Raw genomic sequence first — 26,509 nt, forward strand, 5'->3', positions numbered from 1 at the left:
CTCTAAAAAAAAAACCTGCTCTGGGGCTAACCCGAGGGTGCACAATTCAAATGTTTTGATGGGCTGGAACCAACCACAATGGTGTTCAGGGGTCAAGGTCAATTTTCAGCACATTATTCAATTAAAATTCATTATTAAAAATGTTAATACAAGCAATTAGGTAGTTGTGGATCTTTCCCCCTTTGACAAGGGACCCACAATTTTAACTAAGGATCATGGCCAGAAAATAGAGCCTGTGTCCTTGCTCAGTCACTGGGGCATCTAGTGAGATCTCCCTTAAAAAATGCCAGCCCCAAACAAATGCAAAATCCTCTCCTCTCTCTCAATTGCTGTTGATTTCATGTTACAATCCTAGTCATACTTACTTAGGAGTAAGCATGACTGGAAGACCTGTGGGGATATTTCCAAGTAAACATGCATAGGATGAGAGGAGAGCTGGTCTTGTGGTAGCAAGCAAGACTTGTCCCCATAGCTAAGTAGGGTTTGCCCTGGTTGCATATGAATGGGAGACCTGATGTGTGAGCACTGCAAGATATTATCCTCAGGGGATGAAGCCACTCTGGGAAGAGCAGAAGGTTCCAAGTTCCCTCCCTGGCTTCTCCAAGATAGGGCTGAGAGAGGTTCCTGCCTGCAACCTTGGAGAAGCCGCTGCCAGTCTGTGAAGACAATACTGAGCTGGATAGACCAATGGTCTGACTCAGTATATAGCAGTTTCCTATGTTTCTGATGGTGCCGCAACACTATAAGCATTGAACGGCAGGGTGGGACCTACTTCCTATAGGTCTTCACATGTCAGGTGGGGTAGGCCTCATGGTACAGGAGGAGGGATGCTCTGGGCATGCCTGGGCATGTTCTCTGGAGGGCTTTCAACTCCTCCCTGCTGTGACATCATCATGCCCTTCGAAGGGCAGAGCTTCAACTTGCCCTTACTAGGATCTGGCTTCACCTTGCCCATAGTTCCTTGCCCTTACTAGGCTATGGCTTCACTTTGCCCTTACTTAGGCTCCGCCCAGGTACGTATATAAACTACTAATGGCTAGTCCGTTGTAACTGTTGCAACCCAATGATATTTCCCATTGCTTGTTATACATGCACAATGCACCAGAATATGCTTTTGCATGTACACTAAAATTGATTATATAAATATGTGAGAGAAACAATGTTCTTAGCCTTGAGCCTAGCAGCAGCCTGACTGCTGATAATTCTCTTGGCCCCTCTTTCAGCTGAAGTGTATATAGAAACTCTAATAAAATCTGATTGAAGGTGATCAATTACATTGGTGAAGCTTTGTTTCTTCCACAGGGGATATGAAGATTGCAGAGAAATCGAATGCATTCTTTACATCTATCTTAATGGCAGAGGATACAGAGCATGTACCTGACCTGTACCTGAACTGAGCTTCTCAGAGTGGAATGCGGAAGAATTGTCAGTTAGAAGTGACAAGAGATTATGTTCCAAGCCATCTTGGAAAATTAAAAATTTTCAAATCTTCAAGTCCAGATAACCATCCACTTGAGAATTCTTAAAGAACTGAAACTTTTGGAGTTCCTTAAGAGTGCCAATAGGCATGGGGATAGAGGTAATCCAGTTGACATAGTATCTGTCAAAAAGCTTTTGACAAAGCCCCTAGTCCATGAACATTTATGCCACAATCTGTTAATATTTAAGGTGCCGCAAGAATCTTCACTGGCTTTGTTACAATTTATTTAACACAAGGACCACTTGTGTAGTTACTCTCTAGTAAATGTACTTAGGAGAGCAGCCGAAGTGTTTCTCGGGCAGGGTGTTGGTGAGGAGGGGAGGGTGGTAGATTTTTGAACAGAATTGCAAAACCATTCCACTCCTCTCTGGGATTTAAAGACAACCATTGGTTAACACCCTTTCCAAATGCTAATGCTTATGACCAAACAGTTTAAGTTATTTTTGGATTCCCCCAAATGTTACAGTGAAGGTAATAAAGCTGAAATTATACAGCTCTGAGCCAGGCTTTGCCCACAAGCATTCACTGCCCAAAAGCTACAGAACCCTGAACAAAAATAGTTTATTTTCCCTAAAAACCATTTTTATAACAACATTAAAGAAAAGTGTTCCTTATGAGTCCGCCAAAACACTTTACGTTTGTTTGCTATTCTGTCACCTCCATATTTTCCCAATTACACTTAATTTCAATATATTGTGGAATAACTCCTGTGGGTGTTGCTGGTTCCCCAAGGGTTATAATTTGTGCTAGTCTACTAGCTTCATCTCAGAAATTATGCCCTACAAACTTTGAATATCATTTGGCCAAATGGAAGGTTTGGGTTTTTTGTTTTTTTTTAAATGGGTCTGTCTCATTGCTGGCACCACTTTTGCTGCAAATTTTTATCATTCATTGCCATAAATCGACAATTACAACACTTGAGTGTTCCTGTGTACATGAAGTCATGCTTTTCCCCAGTAACAATGCGGTAATAATGGGAGCTTTTTTCAGAATATTATCAACATGGACGGTGCAGCGGACTCAGACCAATGACTTCATTGGTTACCGGTCCGCTTCCGGGCTAGAGCCAAGGAGCTCTACATGGCTTGGGGCTGGGGTACATTGTGACATATGGGTCACATAAATGTGATATATGGGTCACATTTTCCCATATGAATCTGCCAGGGCCCTCCATTCATCATCTCAGGCCCTGCTCATGGCCCCACCACTAACAGAGATCCGGTTGGAGGGGACTAGAGACAGAGCCTTTTTGGTTGTGGCTCCTCAGCTTTGGAACGCCCTCCCCGAAGAGCTTTGCCATGCTTCTTCCCTCATTGTTATTTAAAAAACCACACTTTTAAAAGGAGGCTTTTTAATGCTCCATTTTTTGTTATATCTGGCAGGTATTTTAGGTTTTTTTAATTTTCAGGTTTTCGCTTTTAAAATAACTTTTAATTTGAACCTAATATTGATTTTGGTTTCTAATCTGACTTTCAATTTGTTTGTTTAATTTGGTTAATTTTATTGTTTTTATTGTATCTTGTATCTATTTTATTGTTGTGAGCCACCCCGAGCAGTAGGGCACTGGAGGGGCAGGGCATAAATATTTTAAATAAATAAATAGTAAACAAATGACTTTGGAGTCAGAGACTTGGACTTAGTGTGGCAGACGAGAGCAACCCTTACCAACTGTATACACTTTGCCCTTGCTGTCAGATTAGGGGCTCTGTAGATTTTGTTTGATAATGGGTGGCAAGCGGGGGGGGGGGGCTCCTATTGGTATTAATTGCATTTCAGGGGAAATTTTTTAAAACTGCTATATATTAGCCATTTTTTATCTGATGTTTTTTAGATTTGTTCATGTTATAGGTCTTACTCTCAATATATACTCTTGATAAATAATTTCACAAATAGTCTTGAAATTCTGAATAGAAAGTTGAGGCATTATCATCTGCTACAATTATTATGTTAGACAACTGAAAATTCCATAGCATCTGAGCTGTTTTCACATCCATATCATCTAGACTGCCAATGGATCCTCCTTTGTCAAGCTGTATAGCCAATGCATTCAGAAATCATTTTGTCTTGTCTTTGTAAGACAGCTGTATGCCCAGTGACAAAACTCACATCCCTTCATTTAAATGGTTTCAAATGGCCTTGTTTCATAGCCGCTTTGGGTTGATGTGTTGGGTGGGGTGAGATATACACAAGTAGCTCGTTATACGTGGATTCTTTGTCTGTGGTTTCGTGTATTCACAGGTGTCTAATTGACACTAAATTTCAATATCTGCAGATATGAAAGTACCCAGAATGTTGGGGGGCAATATGCTAAATCATTGTAAACCGCTTAGAGAGCTTCCAGCTATAGAACGGTATATAAATGTAAGTGCTATTGCTATTGCTATTAAAACTCATGTATCCATGTTTCCTAGAGGGCCAGAAGTGACGATGGAGATCACTTCTGGCCACCATTTCATCCACAGGAGCTATTTTGTTGCTCATCTCAGCAAAAAATGAAAAAAATCCATTATTTTGGGGACTGTTTTGGACTTTGGGGGGGCATTTGGAGGCACCACTGGATGCCAGGAGACCCACAGCGCACAGTAGGGCACTTTATCTGACTCATTTTGGTGGGGGTTTTTTGGGTGTTTTTCAGTGTTGTTTTTTAGTCTGTGAACCTTCATTTCCATAGACTCAATTACTCATTATTTGTGGTTTCATTATCCATGATAATCTGTGGGAACCCCTGTGAATAATGAGGTCCACCAGTAAATCCATATAATAAATCAATATGTGTAACATTGGAGAACCACCTTCATAGCTAAATATAATAAAAACTCTCTTATGGACTTCCTCCTCATAGTTATATTTCCAACTTCTTTTGCTGTATCAATTTAACAACTGTAGTACCACTGCAGTGTTCCATAACACTGGTCCATAATGGTCCATAAGAAGAGACCACTTGTAGTAATTCAGCAACAGTGTAGTGTTCTTAAGTCATGGGTCCTGCTATGCTAAGTTCCACTGAATTTGAGTTTCTATTATGTACATTATTTTACAGTTTCATTAACAATGGGTATATTCAGTGGCATCCAGGTCAACAGTTGCATCCTTTGATTTCACCCTTATTGAACATAATTTATTTATTCTAAAGTCGTGGACCCTACTTGTTTCTAAATCATTACTATGGCAGACTTCTGAAATTTAACAGAGAATGCAAAGCAGAATCAACAGTAAGGTGTCCTCAAGCACCCCTTAAGCCCTCAGCCTTTCTGTCGAGTAAGTGAGGAATTGTATCTATTCCTGAAGCAATCCAAGTCCTGTGCCATCCATGATGTGTCCATTTTATCCCGCACAAATCATCATGGTATAAAACCTCGCAAGTATCAGCACAAATTTTAACATAGCTTCAATAACTGCTATTTTCTTTGCCTTCCATGCTTAGAATCATTATTTTTTATTATTATTTCTTGTTTACACAGTCAGACAGGTGTTATTGACTGGTTTGTTTTATCCAGACATCGAGTCCTTCCCAAGGACCTGGGATGGCTGAATTTTATTGTCAATTGTTATAGATATTGTCGCAGAATATAGGCTGTTCCCAGTAAAGCTGCTTTTTGTAATTGGCTGATGGTGATTTCTGTGACCCCTATGGTGTTGAGGTGTTGAGGTGAATCACTTCCCGATTCCCCATCTCCCACCCCAAGTACTGGGCTACACATCAAGCCTTCAGTGTGCTGGAAGTTAAAGGACTTTGCGCTGTCTCTTTGTCTCAGACAGTGGAGAACAGACTAGTAAGTCAGAGGACTAGAGGGTCAAGTCATTGGTCATCACTTCTCCACTGCTCTGATGCTATCCCTTTGATGTGTAGATTGCTAATCTCAGGGACTTCCTTCCTCTCTCTCTCTCTCCCTACCTGCCCGCCTACCTTGCAACATGGCAAGCCTCTCTCCCTGCACCATATGTGCAGAGAGGATGCAGAATCCATCTGCATCCAGCTAGATAGATAGATTAGAGATCCTAACTCCTCACTTTCCTATTTAGAATGGAGTTCCTTAATAAATGCCTTTTATATTGATTTGAAACTATGAATTGGCTCCAAGTTACTTTACTCTCAGGATACACGCATGCTTAACTAAACTACCGCTGTGTTGTGCCTCTGTGCACTCTGCTATAATGAGAAAGGGATTCTCACGTAGGGAGACGAGCAATAATCACTTCCCAATTCCCCATCTCCCACCCCAAGTACTGGGCTACACATCAAGCCTTCAGTGCAGCTAATTCCAAGGCTCATGGGCATCCGAGGGGGGCAAGCAGAGGCAGTTCCTCCCACCCACGGCCAATTGTCAGTCCCATTTAATTAGGTGTGGCTTACTCCCAGATAAGTGGATGTAGGACTGCAGACTTTGCCCACTCCCCACCCCCCAGAAAAAGTCTTGTGGGCACTCCGGCTCCCCTGTTCTGCCCTCTTATTACCATGTAGCATGTGGGCCTGTATTAGCATGTAACCAAATCTCATGGGTAGTTTACTCCCTTTTCAAGGGGTAAACTGCCCATGAGATTCTTCAGTGGGCCAGATGTCTCTTGTTCCTCAGGTGCATCATATTCAGAGCTGGTGTAGTACAGTTCCCATATGGTGAAGTTTCTATGCCCCTCAGTGTCCACCCCTACCCATTACAAAGAAAAAGAAGCAAATAAAAGCTTACGATTAGGAAGATACTAGAGGTTTCTGGCTATTCTTTAGGGAGCTTGAGCTAAGGAATAGCTGAGTCTGGGTAGCAGAGAAAACCAAGAAGTAGGCTGATCACAACTGAGCCAACTGGCTTTTTGGTTTTATAACTTTTATGTCCAACCCTGGCAGGATCCATATTTAGTTAAGCATCCTGATAGTATTTATGGCATTTGTGGGTTTGGTATGGCTTTGTGATAATGAAACGTTTGGATGAATGCTGTACTCAGTCCAGCTCTGGCCAGTTATGGATAGGTATATAATTTTCTTCTTCAGGCAGTATTAGGTGTAAGGACTGACAGTGATAATCTCCTGAGAAGCCATCTCAAGGGCTCATTCTGAAGTCCAGATACATTAGGGTTGGTACTTCAGTCACATTTACTCTGCTGAGAATTTAGATCAGTGTTCATGGTGGCCTTTTAAGTATCATCATACATCATTTGTGTAAGGTAAAAGGTAAAGTGTGCCGTCAAGTCGATTTCGACTCCTGGCGCCCACAGAGCCCTGTGGTTTTCTTTGGTAGAATACAGGAGGGGGTTACCATTGCCTCCTCCCACACAATATGAGATTATGCCTTTCAGCATCTTCCAATATCACTGCTGCCCGATGTAGTACCAGTGGGGATTCAAACTGGCAACCTTCTGCTTGTTAGTCAAGCATTTCTCCACTGTGTCACTTAAGGTGACCACCATTTGTGTAGGACTCCATTATTTTGGAACCTGTTCCAAGGGACAATTTCTCATTTCTTCAAAATGAGCTAAGGAGGGGGAGAAGTATAGTAGTGCATTGGTATGTGAATATAACTTTTTCATCCCAAGGCACGCTTAGATTAAAAAGAAATTGGGACACACCACCCCTCTCCAACACAGATACAACTGACACTTTGACCCCTCTCCCCCAAAACATTATCGAGGTATATCATCTGTTTCTTTCAAATTTGGTGCAAATGACTGATATAGTCTGTTCAGGCTTGTCTATAAAAAGTGCCTTTAAGTGCTTTAGTGAAGTTTTGAACAGCAGTTCAAAAGTTATTAAGCCTACTCCTTTAAAGCCTGAGACCACAGGAGCTGGTCTTGTGGTAGCAAGGATGAATTATCCCCTTTGCTAAGCAGGGTCCACCCTGGTTTGCATTTGAATGGAAGACTACATGTGAGCACTGTTAAGAGATTCCTCTTAGTGAATGGGGCAGCTCTGGGAAGAGCATCTACGTGCTTGCATGCAAAAGGTTCCAGGTTCCCTCCCTGGCATCTCCAGATAGGGCTGAGAGAGACTCCTGTCTGTAACCTTGGAGAAGCTGCTGCCAGTCTGTGCAGACAATACCGAGTGTAATACTCAGTATAAGGCAGCCAGCTTCCTATGTTCCTATGTACATAAAGCCTATGGCTAGCAAGTGCTGGCAAAGTAATACAGAGCATGACCAATCTGACAATGAAGCCAGAATCCTGACACATTTGCCAGTACACTGACATTGACAGGAGGAGCCAGCAGCTAGTGGATTCTATTGCAAGTCAACTGAATAGTCCCTAACTATTCAATGAGGGAATGTGAAATCTTAGCGAATGGGGAGGAGGAGACAAGACATAGACAGGTGGGGAAAGCCAAGTAGGTAGTTAAAGCACTGTGAGAGAGAAGCGGATTTGGAAGTGTATGGAATGAATTTGAAAATGCACAGAAACAGACAAACACAACACAGACAACAGACAAACACGAACAGAAGCATGAAACTCTTTTTTAAAAAGTGGAGGCCACTTTGGCAACTAATGTGAGGGCCATTTCCCACCTCCATGGGGAAGTGTTGGAAAGGACTACTAGTCCGGACATTTTAGGTTAATTTTTAGCAAAAAGTGGAAAATTTGCTGCCCCCAGATGTGGTGATGTTAGTTTTAAACAGAGCTTAAACAAAGCCATTGAGGACAGAGCTATCAACAGCCTTGGTACCTATATACTCCCATCAGGATCAGAGGTAGCATGCCACTAAGCACCAGGTACTACAGAGCACCAAAGGAGGGGCTGGATGCCCTCTTTCCCTGCTTGTTGTCCTCCAGGTTGGGGCGAGCTGCCAATGGTGTTGCAATGGGTGGGGGTGACACTGAGTCACTCACCCTTCATGGCCAGCTTGGGATAGCACTTGAGGAGATCTCAAGATCGGGAGCCAGTGCTGGAAAACCAATAAGCAATTGAAATACTTGCGCCTGTGATACTAATTGATTTGTGATGAATCAGGCTGATTCAATTTGACCTCAAATCAGCCCCTTCATTTAAGGGACAATTTCCCCCCAATTTGAATTGCCCCCGATTCACGCACAAATCGAATTGCACATTCCTAATGTGAAAGACTGAGGCATAAATTCTCTAATCTCTTGGAGGAACTTGGGGTACCCTGGGCAGCAAATAAAATAGTAGGGTCTGTAATTCATATGAATGTTTTAGGTAATTGAGTTGGCTGAATGTGGAAGAACACTCTAGCTTAGGGATGTGCGGTTCGGTTCGGATCCGGACCGGTTCGTCCGAACCGGTCCGGATCCGGCGGCTCGATCCCGGACCGAATCGGGCCCTCCCGGGGACCGAGCCGGACCGAATTCGAGCCGGTTCGGGAATGAAATTGAGTCTCACTCAGTGTCTCTTTAAAGTGTGTCCTCCATTTTGTGTCTCCTTCCCGAAACTTTTGCTCCTCCTTGCATCCATTTTGTGATGCTATTTCCAGGCATTGTATTGGCTGCGCTATTGATCCTTGATTGGCCAGAATGAGTCCTTTGGTCTGGTAGGCTGCTTGGCTGTTGCACTGTTGAGAGCTGGCACCCTGTTGGCCGTGGGGGGAGTGCAAAGGTGGGGGCTCCCAAAGGAGGGAATTTCAAACCTATATAAACCCAAGCCTCTTCTCTGGAAACTTCTCTTGGCTGCAGTTGTGGGATCATCTCTGAGACCTGCTTGCCCTTTGCTGGCTGCTCTGGTGTCTCTGTGAGTCCTGACTGTGTCCTGTGTCTCTCTGTGTGTGCTCTGTCTAATCCTTTGTCCACCTGCCCTTTGTGACTCTCTGTGTGTCTCCTCTCTCTGTCTGTCTCTTGTCTGTATACTGTGTGTTACTTCACTTTACTTTCTTCTTAATTTCCCCCAATTTTCCCTGTTCCTTGTCTGTCTGCTTTTCTCCCCCCCCTCCCCCCCCTTTCCCTTCTCATCCTTTGGGCCTACCCTCCCCCTCCCCCACTCCCACCCACTGCATCCTCATTGCTTTAAATCTTCTTCCATTAATTATTGCTCTTTGTCCTGCCTTGTTGTTGTCCAACTTTTTGATTTTCACATTGCATTCCATTGGTTTCAGTTATATATTGCTTGCTGGTTTTGCTTAAATTGTACCATTTTGTTTGTTTCTGCTGACTGCTGCTGCCCTGCGAGTTGGTTCCCTGAATCCCTCCCCCCCACCCCCAGAGGATTCTGTTGTTGTTTCTTGTTGTCCCATATAATCAGTTTTGGTTCCCTGCTCCAAACTTGCCCCTCCAAGTCCAACCACACCCCACCCCAACCCCACCCCATCCAGCCTTCTCCCAAGTTTGCTGCTGCCAAACCGAGTCCAGTTTTCTTTGCTTGGTTCCACTTATTCATTTGCTATTATTAATTTGCAGCAATTGTGGTTTCATTGTCTCTGTTCACTTAGTGGCCCCCCTCAGAGTCTGTGTTTGGTTCCCCCTCCCCACACCCCCACCCCCAAGTTTTTTCTGCTGGTTATAGTCTTTCTTTTAATTTTTTTTTAAACTTCTGGCTTGTGTTCTCTTGATATATATTGCTTTATATATTTTGCTACCCTCCTCCTCCTCCTCCCCCCCCTGCCTGCCCCCCCCACCCTCCCTCCTCCCAGACCCTACCCTAGCCCAGGCCCAGCTCCTCCCCCAACCACCCCATCCAGCCTAATCGCTGCTGCTGCCCGAGTTGTTCCAGTTTCTCCTTTGCTGTTTGTTGTTGCCCCCTCCCCTTCCCCCCAACACCCCTCTGCCACACACTAGCCCCCAACCACACACACCCTCTCTGCTCCCCCCACCCCACCTCTTTTTCTCCTTGCCCCTGACTCTCTCCACTCACCCCAGGCCCCCTGCCACACACTAGCCCCCAACCACACACACCCTCTCTGCTCCCCCCACCCCACCTCTTTTCCTCCTTGCCCCTGACTCTCTCCACTTACCCCAGGCCCCCTGCCACACACTAGCCCCAACCACACACACCCTCTCTGCTCCCCCCACCCCACCTCTTTTTCTCCTTGCCCCCGACTCTCTCCACTTACCCCAGGCCCCCTGCCACACACTAGCCCCCAACCACACACAGCCTCTCTGCTCCCCCCACCCCACCTCTTTTCCTCCTTGCCCCCGACTCTCTCCACTTACCCCAGGCCCCCTGCCACACACTAGCCCCAACCACACACACCCTCTCTGCTCCCCCCACCCCACCTCTTTTTCTCCTTGCCCCCGACTCTCTCCACTTACCCCAGGCCCCCTGCCACACACTAGCCCCCAACCACACACACCCTCTCTGCTCCCCCCACCCCACCTCTTTTTCTCCTTGCCCCCGACTCTCTCCACTTACCCCAGGCCCCCTGCCACACACTAGCCCCCAACCACACACAGCCTCTCTGCTCCCCCCACCCCACCTCTTTTCCTCCTTGCCCCCGACTCTCTCCACTTACCCCAGGCCCCCTGCCACACACTAGCCCCAACCACACACACCCTCTCTGCTCCCCCCACCCCACCTCTTTTTCTCCTTGCCCCCGACTCTCTCCACTTACCCCAGGCCCCCTGCCACACACTAGCCCCCAACCACACACACCCTCTCTGCTCCCCCCACCCCACCTCTTTTTCTCCTTGCCCCCGACTCTCTCCACTTACCCCAGGCCCCCTGCCACACACTAGCCCCCAACCACACACACCCTCTCTGCTCCCCCCACCCCACCTCTTTTCCTCCTTGCCCCCGACTCTCTCCACTTACCCCAGGCCCCCTGCCACACACTAGCCCCCAACCACACACACCCTCTCTGCTCCCCCCACCTCTTTGGACCGCTGCTACTGCTGTGTCCTCCCCCCACACCTGAATCCCCCCTCCCTGCTGCGCTGCGCTTCTCCTCTCTCCTCTTTCTCTCTATCATCTCTCTTTCTCCTCTCTCTCTCTTTCTTTTCTCTCTCTCTCCTCTCTTTCTCTTTGTCCCTGCCCCCCCTCTCTTTTCTCTCTCTCTTAGTCTTTTCTCTCTCTGCTCCCCTTCACTTTCCACCTCCTCTCCCACAGCTGCAGCCGCACACAGTAGCCTACCCACCTGGCGGCTGCCATCGGTTTTTTTTTTCTTTTTATAGTTTTTGGTTGATTTTGTCTCTGCTTGGGGGTGAGTTGAGCGACACAAATAGTGTTGTCTCCTCACTTCTGCCCCTCCATCGTTGTTGAACTACCCCGGTTGCCTGTGTGCCTCGTGCGGCCGCCCTGCTGTGTCTCAGCCCAGGGTGGCTGGCTGGCGGCGGCGAATCCGTGACCAGCAGTGAGTGGCAGGAGAAGGACCGGAAGAAGAGGGGTTAGTGCGTGTGCGATTGTGCACCTTTTGTTGCCCCTTTCTCTCCCTAGCTGGCGGTTTTAAATAGGGACACCCCTATTCTGAAATGCATTTGGGTGTGGGGAGGAGGGAGGGAACCTTGGAGAGGAGATGTACTGTTGTAAAACTTGTGTCTTCATGCCCATGCCCAGTAAAGAAATTGCTGCTGTGTGTTGCGTTGCATTGCATGCGTCTTGCAGGTGGTTTTTGAACAGGTGCCTTCCAGAGTGCTTCCTTGCCTCTGGGGCAGTCTGAGTGGGGTCCAGGGTTCTGATGCGATGCTGCCACTACATGCTGGGCCCATGCCATGCCAGAGTGCTTCCTTGCCTCTGGGGCAGTCTGAGTGGGGTCCTGGCTGGGCTCTGATGCTGCCACTACATGCTGGGCCCATGCCATGCCAGAGTGCTTCCTTGCCTCTGGGGCAGTCTGAGTGGGGTCCTGGCTGGGCTCTGATGCTGCCACTACATGCTGGGCCAATACACACGTATGATGATGATCATGATGTTCAATCCATGAGGCTGCCATCAAGTGTTTGCTGCTGCTTGCTTGCCATGGCATTGGGCAGGCAGAGTCACAGAGTGGGTGGGTTCAACCTCTGTGTTGGTGTGACTGGGTTCTGGTTTTGGTTGTGTGCAATTTAGAGTCACTAAATAGGCTGCATTGAGTTTGATGCTCCCCCCACAGGAGCATTACTTGAGAACCACCCCCCAGAACCCACACTTTGTGTTCCAGTTCACTAAATAAGGGTTTCCTCCTTTGATCTGCAGGTTCCCAAGCGTTGACTGCATCCCTCCCCCACCCCCGGTAGGTGCTGTGCCCTCCCCCCATCCACTCTCCCCCCCAAAAAAAGCTAAAAACTTGCCACCCACACCACAACTACTCCACCCAACTGCCCGTGCCACCCTCCCACACCGGGGTTCCACCCTTTAACCCCCTATTTTTCTAAAAAAAACCCCTCCCAGACCCATCTCCCCAATTGGCTTGGTGGTTGACTCCCAAATTCAAAAAGGACACCCTCCCCCTCACTTCGATTGGCTTCCCCCCCCATATCAAAAAGTCTTCCTTTCCCCCCAATTGGCTTCCTTTTTTGAAAACAAACTTCCCCCCCGCCGCCTCCAAATCAGCTGCCTTTTTTTTGGCCCCTAAGCCCCTCCAAATTATTTTTTTGACCCTGTCTGGCCTTCCTCCTAAAGTCTCCCTCCTTCTGACCTAGCAGCATGTCTGAGCGCCGTGTGGCGGGCAGGGCTCGCTCAAGGCTGGCAGGCAGAGGTGGGAGAGGCCAGGTGCGGGGTGCGCCTGCGGCACGGGGAGGGAGAGGACGCGGGGAGCCTGAGGACACCCCAGTTCTCCCCATTGGAGAATTCTTTGCTCCGGCCCCATCTTTGGTGCGCAGGATTCAGTTCCCCACGCCTGCTGCCGCCAATCGCGGCAGAGGCAGAGGCACTGTTAGGGCTGTGGCGGGTCCCTCCTCGCCGGCGGCACCAGGTGCTGCTGAGCTACCGCCAGTTGTTGAGGTGGAGGAGACTGTGGAGTTGGAAGAGCAGGTAGAGGGCGGTGAGGACCGTGCGGCTGGCAGCGATGCAGCCAGGTTCTCCCTCCCTCTGGGGCCCCTTCCCCCTATCCTTTCGCCGCTCAGTGGGGCCCCCCCTCGTGAAGCCCGACACTCTGGTGGGGAGCGGTCTGGCGAGGTGGTGGAGGAGAGGCCTGCCTCTCCGATGCCAGTTGAGCCGGGCCCTTCCTCCGCTGTGGAGGGCGGAAGGGGCGGGTTGGGTGGCAGCAGTGGGCAGGCAGCGGCGGCCGCCCCCCCCCTAGGACTGCAGCCACCCTGCGAGAAACGGCCTAGGACGGCGCCCAGGGCGCAGGAGGCCAAGGGCAGTGGTGCATGGGTGCATTTTGAGGTCCCTCAAGATGCCCCATTCCACGCCCGCTGTGTCCACTGCAGGATGCTTGTCAGCCGTGGAAGGGACCCTGCGCACCTGGGTACGACGCCTATGTGGAGACACCTAGAGCGTCACCACCCAGGTCTCAGGGGACAGGCTGGCAGCGCTAGTGCGCCTTGTGCATCTGCCACTAGGGCGGGCAGCGGCAGTGTGCCAGCCAGCAGGCAGGCTACACTGCCCGTCCAGCGGTGGACGCAGTCCTCGGGCAGCCAGCGTATTGTTCGCGTGGACCATCATCACCTCACCCGCCTCATAGGGGAGATGATTTCCACCGATGACCAGCCGTTTCAGGTGGTCGAGAACAACGGCTTCCGCCGTATTCTCCAATACCTGGCTCCCGAATACGTCATCCCCTCAAGGACGACGTTCAGCCGGAACGTGGTCCCCTCCCTGTACCGCCGGTGCAGGGAGCTCGTGTCGGCCGAGCTGCGTGCAGCTCCGGCCGGGACAAGCGTGCATTTCACGACTGCCCTCTGGACCAGTGTCAGTGGGATGCACGCTTCTTTCCTGGCCCTCACTGCCCACTGGTGGGGACCGGAGAGTGAGGGGACCTCCGCGGGCGATGCTTCCGGGTCCGGCGTGGCTCCTGATGCACTACGGCACAGGTGGGCCGTCCTGCACGTGGAGACGATGGACACGAGGCACACCGTGGAGGAGGTGGCGGCCGTACTCGACCGCCAGATAGAGGAGTGGATTGGCGGGTGTCCACACCTCTCCCGCGGCTTCATTGTCACCGACAATGGAGCCAACGTTACCGCCGCTGTCGAGACAGTCATGGACTGTGTGAACATACGGTGTATGGCACACACGCTCCATCTGACCGTCAGGGACGCCCTTGGCCTTAAGGAGCTGAGGGCGTCCCAGGAGAAGGGGGCCCGCCCCATCGCAGGTGCTGTTGCTGCCACGGCTACGCTTGTGGATAAGTCCCGCAAGCTGGCCGCCCACTTCCACCGCAGCGAGAAGTCCAGGAAACTGCTTCGCCAGAAGCAGGATGACCTTGGCCTTCCTCGCCATCTCATCCCTACGGATGTGGAGACGCGGTGGAACTCCACCTTCCTCCTGTTCCAGCGCCTGTTGGAGCAGGAGAGAGCCCTTGTCGCCCTGGCGAGGGACGAGTCCTTGGATGTCTGCGACTTCTCGAACGCAGAGTGGAAGCAGATGTCCGAGGCGGTGTCGGCACTCGAGCCCTTCCAGCTTGCCACGAAGGGCTTGTGTGGCAACACCACTCCCTTGAGCCAGGCGCTGCCCACAGCTGTTGGTCTCGAGAAGCTGATGGGTGGACTCCATATCTCTCTGACCACGCCAGAGGGTCGTGCTCTGGCTGGGAGGCTGAGGTCTGGGGTTGACAAGCGGCTCGTTGATGTGCTGGGAGACAGGGAGGAGTATGTCCTCGCTTGTCTCTGTCACCCAGCCCTCAAGGGCAATGCCGTGAGTGCCGACGACTTGCCCAGGTGGAAGGGCATCCTGGTCGAGAAGGTTAGGGAGGAGGAGGCCGCTAGGGCCCGCAGAGACCAGGGTGTTGGTAGTGGTGCGGGGGCAGCCCTCGCGGCCCAACCCGCACCCAGCAGCAGCATGGGCGGCCAGCCGGCGTCAGCTTCCCCTTCCCCTCCCTCTTCCCAGTCCAGCAGCGCGGCATCCCAGGCGGCGCCATCGCAGCAGCCATTTGCTACCGACTCGAGATCCGCCCAGTGGTTTCAGCGGTTCTGCTATGGCGCCATGCCTGGTATGCGGGAGGCTCGACCTGCCAGGCCCCCCTCCAGTGCTGAGCAATGCGTTGCGCAGTACTTGGAGGAGCCTGTGGAGGGAGACGGCGTGGACTGCGCACAGTTCTGGGCGAGCCGCCGCCAAGTCTGGCCGGACCTGGCGGTGGTGGCTGTGCGCCTCCTCTCCTGCCCCCCAACCAGTGTCCAGAGCGAGCGGGTGTTTTCACGTGCCGGGGACGTGGTGACACCCTCTCGCTCCCGCTTGGACCCTGGTCTGGTGGAGCAGCTGGTCTTCCTTAAGGTGAACCTCCCCCTGTTGGGCTACCCCAAGCTGCAGTTTGAGACGGGCGAGTGATTACCGTGGGTTGCCCCATGGTTGGTCACCTGCCTGGCTCGAACTCTGTGCTTATCCCTACCCTCCCCCCTTCCACCTCTAGCTGAGCTGACGTGACAGATGCTGAGCCGTGCCAGCCAGTCGCAGCGTGTAGTGTGCCCACACAGAGATGCAGTTGTAGTAGTAGTTGTAGTGCTGCGACTGGCCAGATGTTTACAATGCCCACGCCCACCTAAAAAGAAACCCAATGCTGACCAGCACAGGCCCTTTATCTATCCACCTGTCAGCATTTGGGGACCTGGCGTGGGCACGGCACACCCCCCCAAAGTAGCACAGCCCACGGAGTACTAGACTTAGCGGCAGCGGCGGGTATACGTTCAAAAATGCAGTGTAGATATGTAAATACTGTATGTAAATAAACATGTAAATAATTTTTTCTTTAAAAACCCCATGTCAAAATCAAGCCTCAAAATTATGCAAAAGAAAGAAAAAAAGGTGACAAAGGGAGAACAAAATGATGAATGCCAAATGAATTGATTTTATTGAAAATGTCACCAGAAATCATGTGTGGGGGGCTTGGTTTACATGGAGAAGATGATTGGGTGATTTTTTGAAATGAAACGAATGAATTATTATCATCTTATGTTCATCTTGATTGTGGTCACTGTTGATGTTGGCTGATGGCAAAAAACCCAAAACCATCAGAATAGCAATGAACTGGCTGCCAACACAACATATTGATTGATAACTGTGCAGGGGGGGAATTGGGTCTGTGTGTGTGTGTGTGGTGCAGGCTCAGTCTGTCTCTTCCTGTTGTGTGTCTGTCTGTCTGTCTGTCTGTGTGAATGGATGCCTAGCACTGTCTCTGTGTGTGGATGCTTTCTGTGTGTAGTGTGGTGTGTGTCTGTCTACATGTTTTTTTTCCTCCCCCCCATGCCTCCCTCCATCCTTCCCCTCTCATCCTCTCCCCTTCCTCTTCACCACCTTCCATCCTCCCTCCCTTCCAGCCCACCACCGCCTCACCTGCCCCCAACCCCGGTCTGGCAGATGATGAGAGTCTGGTCTCTCCCACCGAAGCACACACGTGAGCACGTGTGTGCACAAATATGTGGCTGACCAACTCTGAGCCGGACCCTCCCCCCTTCAATCCCCTCTACATCCCTCTCCCCCTCCCCTTTCCTCCCCCCTGCCTCCCAGCCTCCCTCCCTGCCTCCCTCCCCCCTCCTAGCTAGCAGCGCACACATACACACACAAAACACCTGTGGTGGCAAACACCACCAGCACACATGCACTCACACTGGTGCCACCACCTCTGCCTTGGGCCTCTGTGTCCTTGAGCAGATATGTGGTGGTGGACCAGAGAAGCATTTCTTTCCAGCAAGGCAAAAGGCATGCACTCACTGCACACACACACACACACACACACACACAAAGAGGTGAAGACGAGAAGAGGCAACTTCTAGAACCAGCAGCAGCAGGTGAGTGTCGTGTAATTGTGTTGCTTCCCAAGGCCACTGCCCATGCTCAATGCTCAGTCTGCTGAAACTAAAGAACTAGCTACAATCACCCTTCCTCACATGCAGCTCAGCTCAGCTCAGCTCAGCTGCACAGCACACTGACTAACTAGACACTACAGCTGGTGGTAGAAAAAACAGAAGTCTAGATTCTAGAAGATGTCCTGGTGGATTTTAAACTTTCAAATCTGTGCTAGGATTGCCTCGCCCGCCTCCTCCTCCTCCTCCTCCTCCTCCTCCTCCTGCCTGTAATTGTGCCCTCTCCCCTTGCAGTTGCGCCGTCGTGATGGGTTGGTGATGTGCGTGCGCCGTCTACTTGTTAGCTCTCTCCTCCTCATGTTGGCTGGGCTTGCCAGGCACTGGCTGGCAGCAGCTGTTGGCTGTGTGCTAGGCTCAGGCTGTGGCGCGCGTGACTGGACTGGGAATGTTATTGTAGCGGCAACACTGGTTGTGGTGGTAGCAGTAGTAGCTGTTGTTGTTGCTGGGCTGGTGGCTGCTGGCCTGTGCTGACTCTGCGCACTTGGTCTGGTCTGGTCTGGTCATTGGGATGCAGATGTAGGGTGTGTGTGCATCATCCATGGGGAGCATCAGAGCAGAGCAGAGCAGGTTGGCTGGCTTCTGTCTGTCGGGCCTAGTCAGTGGCAGGCACTGAGTGAGGCGGTGGTTCCTTTGGGCATCACGTCACCCATCATGCAGAGCGGCAGGTCTGCTGCTCTGCTGCTCCGCCTCCTGCTTCTTCTCTGTGTGTGCTGCTCTTGTGCTTAGTGTGCTGCTCCGCTGCTGCTGCTGTGCTGGCAGGCAGCACAGCAGTGGCCTTTTTGTTAGATCAGAGAGTGGGTGTTGTCTCTCTGAGTGTCCTCCTCTTACTTGCTTGGATAGGAGTGGTGGTAGTAGGTAGGCATTAAGATGGACTGACTAGGTGTTACGTGTTAGGGCGCCCAGAGAGAGGGGCCAAAAAGATGGGGTGGCAATTGTTGGGTTGCTCCTAGTATTATTGGTGAATTTCTGAAGAAAAAATTTTTTTCCATTGGCTAGAATGGGGGTTCGGGGCTGCCCCAGACCCACCTCTGTGGGGTGGCAGCACCGCCAAAGTGGGTCCGGGGCCATGGCAAAAATGCCCTCAGTCCCTCCCAGCAATCCCCGTAGAGATAGGAGTGATGGTTCTGTTGTTTTTCTGAGGTGTTCTGAGTGAGTGTGGATTCTGTGATAGCAAATGAGAGTGGATTCATGGTGTCTCATTGGAAATCTCATAAGCTATCATAGAATCTACACTCAGAATACCTCAGAAAAACAACAGAACCATCACTCCTATCTCTACGGGGATTGCTGGGAGGGACTGAGGGCATTTTTGCCATGGCCCCGGACCCACTTTGGGGGTGCTGCCACCCCACAGAGGTGGGTCTGGGGCAGCCCCGAACCCCCATTCTAGCCAATGGGAAAAAAAATTTTCTTCAGAAATTCACCAATAATACTAGGAGCCACCAATTGCCTTGGGATTTTTGGGGTGGAGGACACCCATGGGTGGCTACCACCCACCCCAGCTTTTTTGCCCCTAAGGGCTCCACATTGTGAGTTATGGGCAAAAATTTATTTTTTGAAAAAAATTTGTAAAAAATCAGAGGAAGGTCCAATCGACTTGAAATTTGGGTGGCAGGTAGAACACAATGTCCCCTTCAAAACCAGCCACTTTTTGTGATCCGAACCGGTTCGGTTCGGATCCGAACCGGTTCGAAACCGAACCGGACCGGGGGGGTGGTCTGGCAAAACCAAAACCGAACCACCCCGGTCCGGTCCGGACCCGGTTCGGACCCGAACCGAACCGGGAGAACCGGTTTTATGCACATCCCTACTCTAGCTTGCCATGGAATAAGTTTAGTGAACTTAAGGTCTGAATGCAGGTAGTTTATTGGCCACATTAGCCCATAACATGAAAGTGGAGGTTGCCAAACCCACGGTTAATTTTCCAAACCATGAATCACATTGCATCACAGACTTCGTCCAACCATAGTCCCACAACCTCTGTATTCAGGGCAGGGTAGCCCCTCCCTCTTCCTGGTTCTACGAGGCTGCATCCCAGCAAGCTCCGAAACCCTGACGTCACCAGACTGTGGGCAAGGCGTCAGCATGTCTCCAGGGCAGCAGCCATTGGCCACGATCCTCAAGGGGGTGTGCCAAATGCACCATGCCTTTTTGGACTGCTCCGCCCACCCTTAGCAGAAAAAGGGAATTTAGACCCTTTTAAATGCCATGCCATGCAAGCTCTTCTTCTGACAGTGATTGCACTGTCACTCTCATAAGAGCACTGAAATAAAACATTCTTGCACAAAAACAATTTCTGGGGGGCACTATTTTTCTGTTAGGAAGGGAAGGGAACATGATGACTTCCTAGGAGGGGATATGTATATCTCCCCACCACCCCATGCTTTCTGGCTTGCAGGCCAGCTGGAAAGCCGGCCTGCCACCTCCTACCACCCCTCCTCCCAGAGATCAGGCCGGGCCAGGCCAGCCTGCCACCTCCTCTTGCCTCCTCTTCCCAGAGGCCGGGCGGCCGGAACAGGCCAGGCCAGCCTGCCACAGCCTACTCCGGCTGACCGGCAGCCAGCCACGGCCATGGTGGCCCACTGCTGCCATCTCCTTTTCCTCGCATGTGGCTGGGTGGGCCAGGCCAGCCCACCACCTCCTCCTTCAGCTGACCAGTGGCCGGGCCGACTGGTGGCCACGCCTCCTCCTCCCACTGCCTCCTCCTCCCTCCGCCTCCTCCTCCCGGTGGGCTGCCGGACCAAGCCAGCCTGCCACCTCCTCCAGCTGAATGGAAGTTGGGCTAGGGCCAGGCTGGCCCTCTGCTGCCTCCTCCTCCTCCCGCCTCCTCCTCCTCCCAGCGGCCAGCCACGCCACCTCCTCTGGCTGACTGGCAGCTGGCCGCCACCGCCATTGTCTCCCCGTCCCCATTGCTATCTGCAGGCAGCTGCTCTTGCGAGAGCTGCCACACATGGGATTAGCGATGGGTACATTTCAGAGAATTAAATATATAGATAACTTGCTGGAGCTAAAACTGTGGTGACCCACCAAGTCTTAATACAGTTAGGGAGTTTACTTCTCTGTTCTTGTGATTCGATATCTAGAAGACGTTGTTCTAGAATTCTATTGGCTTGATCAAACCCCACAGCAATTAAAGATTCAGAAGAGAGTCTGACCGTCTGGTTTCCCCATTAACTTGGATAACCACTGAGTGGGGCTGATCCTCCAGAACTAGGGGGGCACTTGGTTGAAATTTTAGCTTTAGCTAATACTTAAAGATTGACAACCACACTTTGATCTCCACCTTATTCACCCCAGCCTCCCGCCTTAAGGTCGAACTGGATACGCCTTTTGGCATTCAAAGAACCATTCTTAGAAATTTAGTTTGGACAACTCCGTTGGGGGTGAAGTTTGAATACGGGCCCAACTGAGCTCCAACGAGCAGCTGGGCCGAGGCTGGTGTGAATAAGGTGGACTTGGCTTGAAACAGCTTAATAGCTGCTGGAACAAATTATCCTCCTTTGGAGCGATAGAACCTTGAGGTCATAGTCGTACTTCACTGCACTGTTTGTGTTATATATTCTAAGTGTCCCTTCCTCCCCGCAGAAGCATGAAACGCCACCCCCAAGTACTTAAAACACTTAACCTGTTCAATCATGCTGCCATTAATTTTCCATCTGTGAGATTTGGGTCTCTTGGCAAAGACCATTACTTTAGTTTTTTGGTAATTAATTAGCAAACGGTCTTCTAAACAGAACTGGCAAAATGCCTTTAGTGCACTCCTAAGGCTGATAGGTGTCAAAGATAAAATCACTGAGTGATCAGTGTAAAGAACTATAGAGAACTGCCTACTTGCTATCTTGGGATGTGTGTGTGTTGAAGAGCGGTATATAAATATTTGTCGTCGTCATCATCATTCAGATTTCCTAGGTTCTGACTGGTGCAGCGCCTTATGCAGATCTGCTGCCGCAGGGAATCATGGGGCAAAAGAGCCCCAGTTGTCTGCAAACCAGTAGAATGGGGCCGCCGTTCTGGGCAAAAATAAAGATGGGCTTTCAAATGGGCAGATGGGGTGGCAGAGGGCATGCTTTGACAGCTTCTTGGCAGTACTTGCCAAGACAGGGATGTGTTGCTGGGTACCTATTTCCACAGCTTACTTCTATAGAGCAACCTGGCTGGGCAGCATCTGCCATCAGGCCCCATGCATGTCTCCATGGCCTGACACGTTTGTGAGAGACCGGTACATGGGAAAAGGGAGGGATGTCATTGCACATTATTAGTAATTCTGCCCAACACCCCTGTCACCACAAATGGTTCTTCTCATGAGTTGTGAAGGAGTATCCCTGGGGATACTCCTTCACAACTCATGAGAAGAACCATTTGTGTTACACCCTCATGAGGGAGCGATCCGCTCAGGAACAGCATCCATAATCACACATCCATAATTACACAACTCATGAGAAGAACCATTTGCCTTACACCCTCATGAGTGAGCGATCCGCTCAGGAACAGCATCCATAATCACACATGTAGGATTGTTCCTTTCACTGGAGGAAATGCTGACCCTTCAGCCCAGCCCTTCTCATGAGTAAGCCTAGGGCCCACACATGTTCTCCCAAGGGGAAGGGGCTGGGCCCCCTTCCCGACCATCATTATGCAAAAAATAGAGCAGAGCCATTCAAGAATTAGTGGTTGTAGCTGCCCCGGGGTATTGCTGCCCTGCCATATGTTGCTGTCCCAGCACTCTAATGAAATTGCCCTGCATATGTTGCCACCACAACTGTATGTGCTTGTGATCATACATCTTTATTGTTTCTTTTTCAGAGATCAAAGCATGTAGTGCCTGTCCTGTCATCCCGTCCCCTTTCTTTCCTGATTGCCAGGCGGGGGAGCAAGGGACAGAGTGGGAAGAGTCCATGCCCCTTGTGTGACTTGCCCATTTGACAGGCTGACAAGCTTGGGGTGGGACATGATGGCATCCCTGTTGTTGCTGGGCAACTGCTTTGTTGGATTGGAGATGGGACAGGGCAAGTGCTCAGAGAGGTGGACAGTGAGAAGCAATGCAGACACAAAGTGGGCACAATCCCAGGCAGGTCTGTGCTGCACTCTCTATGATTATGGTTCCAGAATCTGCACAAAACCATCGTTATGGTGGTGTCTGTGTTTGGATGTAACGCCACTGCTAAAAAACCTCAGGTTACAGTGGCGAAACTCACTACAAACTGAAGGTTCAGACTGGAGTTTGGTGAGGCAAACTGCAGGTCGCTTTTGCCACGAAGCCGTGCTTGCACACATCTGGACATTCACTAATTCAGATATGTGCCCCATTTAACTGTGGTTTCACATTACATGCGAATGCAGCCATTGTGTCAATACCATAACACTAACAAAACTATGGTAAGTGCAGGCACAGAGCCTGACCACCAGTGGCCCATGTGCGGCCGTGGTGGAGGCCCCACTCACCCCGCACCCCACGTCTGATGTCAGATGCAGGGGGCATAGTCTGGCTCCTGAACAGAGCCCCACGGCTCCGCTCGGGAGTTGGGAGTCAGAATCTGCACAAAACCACCGCGTGGCCCCTTCAGGAGCTAGACGGGGGCTGTGCTGCATTCACAGTGCAGCCAGGAGCAGCTCTTCCTTGCCTTTAGGCTGGGAAGAGCCACTCCTGGCTGTGGTGCGAATGCAGAGCCAGCCCAAGCCTAATTCCCGAAGGGGCTGCGCGTCCCCTTCGGGAGTTAAATGCCCGGTGCTGTGTTCGCAGCGTTCACAGCATTCGCAGCATCCCCTGCCTTAAAGGCAGGGAAGAGTCACTCCCGGCCACACCGCAAACACAGCGGCCATTTAACTCCCAATTGGGGGCTGCGTGGCCCCCACTTGGAAGCTAAACAGGTACCCCTGCGTCTGACGTCAGACACGGGTGGTGTGTCAGGGCTGTGAGGCATGGCCACTGATTGGGTTCAGCCCGGGTTCTTTGAACCCGTTCGCCCAATGGTGGCTCTGCTCCTGGGTAAGTGATGGGCCACCTTAACTTTCATTTTAGAGTTGTTGGGATGTTCATTTCTACAGTGTCTGTAGTTCAGTTCAAGTGTTTAAAAACAATGGATACTGTATCTCTACCAACATATTCTTAAATCATGTTCTCCCCCTGCCCCCGCCTCCACATGTATAGCAACATCATTTGTAGAGGCTAACCTTGTACTTAGGAAGAGATCCTACCTGTGACTAAGGATTCTAGGGAGATCTCCCCCAAGTAAAACATTTGTCTCTACAGACAAATGCTGTATGAGTGGAGAGCAGGAGGCATGATTTAAGGGCACATAGGATCAGGAGAGGAGCTGGACAGTGCACTTTGTGGGTGCTGTACCTGAGGACAGTGATCATGCTTTTTCATGCTTGACCATGGCTTGTGTGGTGCAATGATTTTATCACTGATCCCGGGCACTTATATTTTTTACTGCACCACACAAGCCGTGGTCAAGTATGTCTGATTTCACATCACTGTGAGTATGAAAGTTAACTTGCATGTTTGGCTGGAGTTCTTGAAGCACTATAATGAGATTTCTATTTGTGGAGATAATCTTTTAGCTGCCTGCAGGTCCATTTCAAATAATCTTCTTGTGTTCATTTGCATGCAGCTAGTGGCTTTGACTTTAGTATGTATTGCATGAGTTTATGAAGCCTGGCCTCCAGAATTGAAATCTTATCTTTTTAGAATATTCTCCTATAGTAGCTGTAGTACATTTGACTCCTAGCATTGGAAGGAAGCTTCTAGGGGAGCTGACTCTAGAGATCCTATTTCACTCGAGCTACTTGAGGCTATGCTTCAATGTTCTGAGCAATTAAATTAATCTATATTTGGTTATGCTGCCTAAGGTGGCTACCATGACAGCCTTCTTGGGGATTTTTTGTATCAGTGAGCTGCTGGATAAATCTAGTTAAGATGCCTCAGGTAAGCAGTTGGATATGTTTCATTTTCCTGGGCTGACACCTTGTGCTGACTCAGAGTTCATTTCTGGCAGTTATTAAATTAGTTTTAAGTAGAGTTGGCCTTTCTCCCAGGATCTTCATACCCACCCTTTTTGTATTGGGGCTGCATCTATGACCGCTTGTTTGGGCTTTAGCAACCAGGGCTGCATACAGAAACTGAAATATTGCATTAAAGAGTTGACATCCTATCTAAGCATCAGCTACATGTTGGGAAGAAGCATCAGCTTGCTACAGAGAGCTTCCTTAGCTCCACAGTGCCTATTGTGCAAGGGATGGGTGTGTGTGATTTTCACTGATTTCATCTTTTCCCCAAAAGCCTTGAGCCACCCAAAACACAAGAACATAAAAGCAACCCTGTTGGATTAGACTAAAGGCCCATCTAGTGCAGCATCCTGTTTCCCACAGTGGCCCAACAGATGCCTCTAGGAAGCCCACAAGCAAGAGATGAAGGCATGCCCTCTCTCCTGCTGTTGGTCCCCTGCTACTGATATTAAGAGGCATCTTCTGAGGCTGGCGGTGGCCAAAAGCCATCAGACTAGTAGCCATTGATAGACCTGTTCTCCATGAATTTGTCATCATCATCATCATCATCATCATCCTTTATTACAATCATAGACCAGCATAAAAATACATGTTAGAGAATACAAGTAAATAAAATTGGAAATGGAAGGTAGTTACATATGTGATGATGCATATTAACATTAAAAGAACGAATAGTACTTAAAATGTATGAAGGTATTAAAAATGTGAATGCTAAAAGAGCTAAAAGTACTAAAATAATAAAAAATGTAAATGCATATAATAATAATATTATTACTATGTTTAAAAGTCATAAAAATGCATAAAAGACATTAAAAGGGGACATAAAATAGTAGAGTTAAAAAAACATAATATAATAGAGCTAAAAAAGTCAGAGTAAAAATTATATTGAATGTTAAGACCAATAATAAAGGAATAAAAAGGGAGGCGTGAACAATTGCAGAATCAAATTAGGGCTAAAAAGGCTCAGAGCCCATCATCCACCGGCGGATGCTGATCGTAGCCGCACAGTATCTGGCAGCACTATAAGTTATGGTAGGCTTAAGGTCAGAGAGTAGCAGGGAACTGTAGGACTGTCTCGGATGCCCCAGGAAATTGCTTAACAGTGGAAGAATGAAAGAGGCATGAATATCTCTATAGAATGAGCAGTATAGGAGGACATGCTCAGTAGTTTCAATCTGCCCTGTGCCACAGGGTCATAGACGTTCTGCAAACAGGATCCTTCTATAAGGCTTTCTCTAGCACTGCTGATGGGAAGCCATGGCAGCAAGCCAAGGTGAATGCCCTTCTGTGGTTTGGGACCTCCAACTGATTGAGATATGCTGCAGGAGAAGCAGAATATCTAAGCCCGTCACTGATATAAAATTTTGGGACACCGCTGAGATCAGTTTGGCACTCAATGTTTGTAATGCGCTGCTTGATGGTTGCTTCATGAATTTGTCTAAGCTGCTTCGACAAATTGTTTGTAGCTGTGTGACCCTCAGGGACATTTTTTCAGATGGTGCAAGACACTTCTAGGGAAAGGTGAGTTTGGTTAAAAATAGCCCCCTTGTGCAATACTAAGGAATCTTTCCACAGTGGGAATGCTTCTTCCTGGTGTGTGGCTATACACATAGTCAGCATGTCAGAAAAGGCTTTTTTTTCTGTTTCTCACCCATTTCCCCCCGCTGATTTGTAGAGCTTATAAAAACTCTACCTTTTAACTGCTGGACTCTGCCCCAGTACCTGAGATATCCATCTCCATCTCCATCTCCATCTATCTATCTAGAGAGAGGGAGTCTTTGAAGAGTTAACATTGGCAACCATGTGACATCATCACCATGTACTCTTGAGTCTCAGAGAATGGGATGCCGATGACCTGACAACACCAAGAGTGCCATCAAAGCCTTAGAACTCCTTCATGGGGAAGCTGCTCCTTCACTGTTAGCCTTTCAGCACCAAAAAACCCCCCAAACAGTTTTACTTCCGAGGGCCTTTAGGCAGCTGTTCTGAGGTTTTTGCTTTTCTTTGTTGCCAGCCTATATTTGTTTTTATTGCTGTTTCTCTTTCATTGTTGTTTGATTATTTTATGTTTTTTACTACAACAATGACGATGACAAATATTTATATACAGCTTTTCAACAAAAGTTACGAAAGCTGCTTACATAGAGAAATAAATAAATACAATTTTAATATTCTTGTTATTTGTTGGTAAGCTATCTCATGGTGTTTTAGCAACAGATAGTG

Source organism: Hemicordylus capensis, chromosome 3 (genome assembly GCF_027244095.1).
Source record: "Hemicordylus capensis ecotype Gifberg chromosome 3, rHemCap1.1.pri, whole genome shotgun sequence".
Classification (NCBI taxonomy): domain Eukaryota; kingdom Metazoa; phylum Chordata; class Lepidosauria; order Squamata; family Cordylidae; genus Hemicordylus; species Hemicordylus capensis.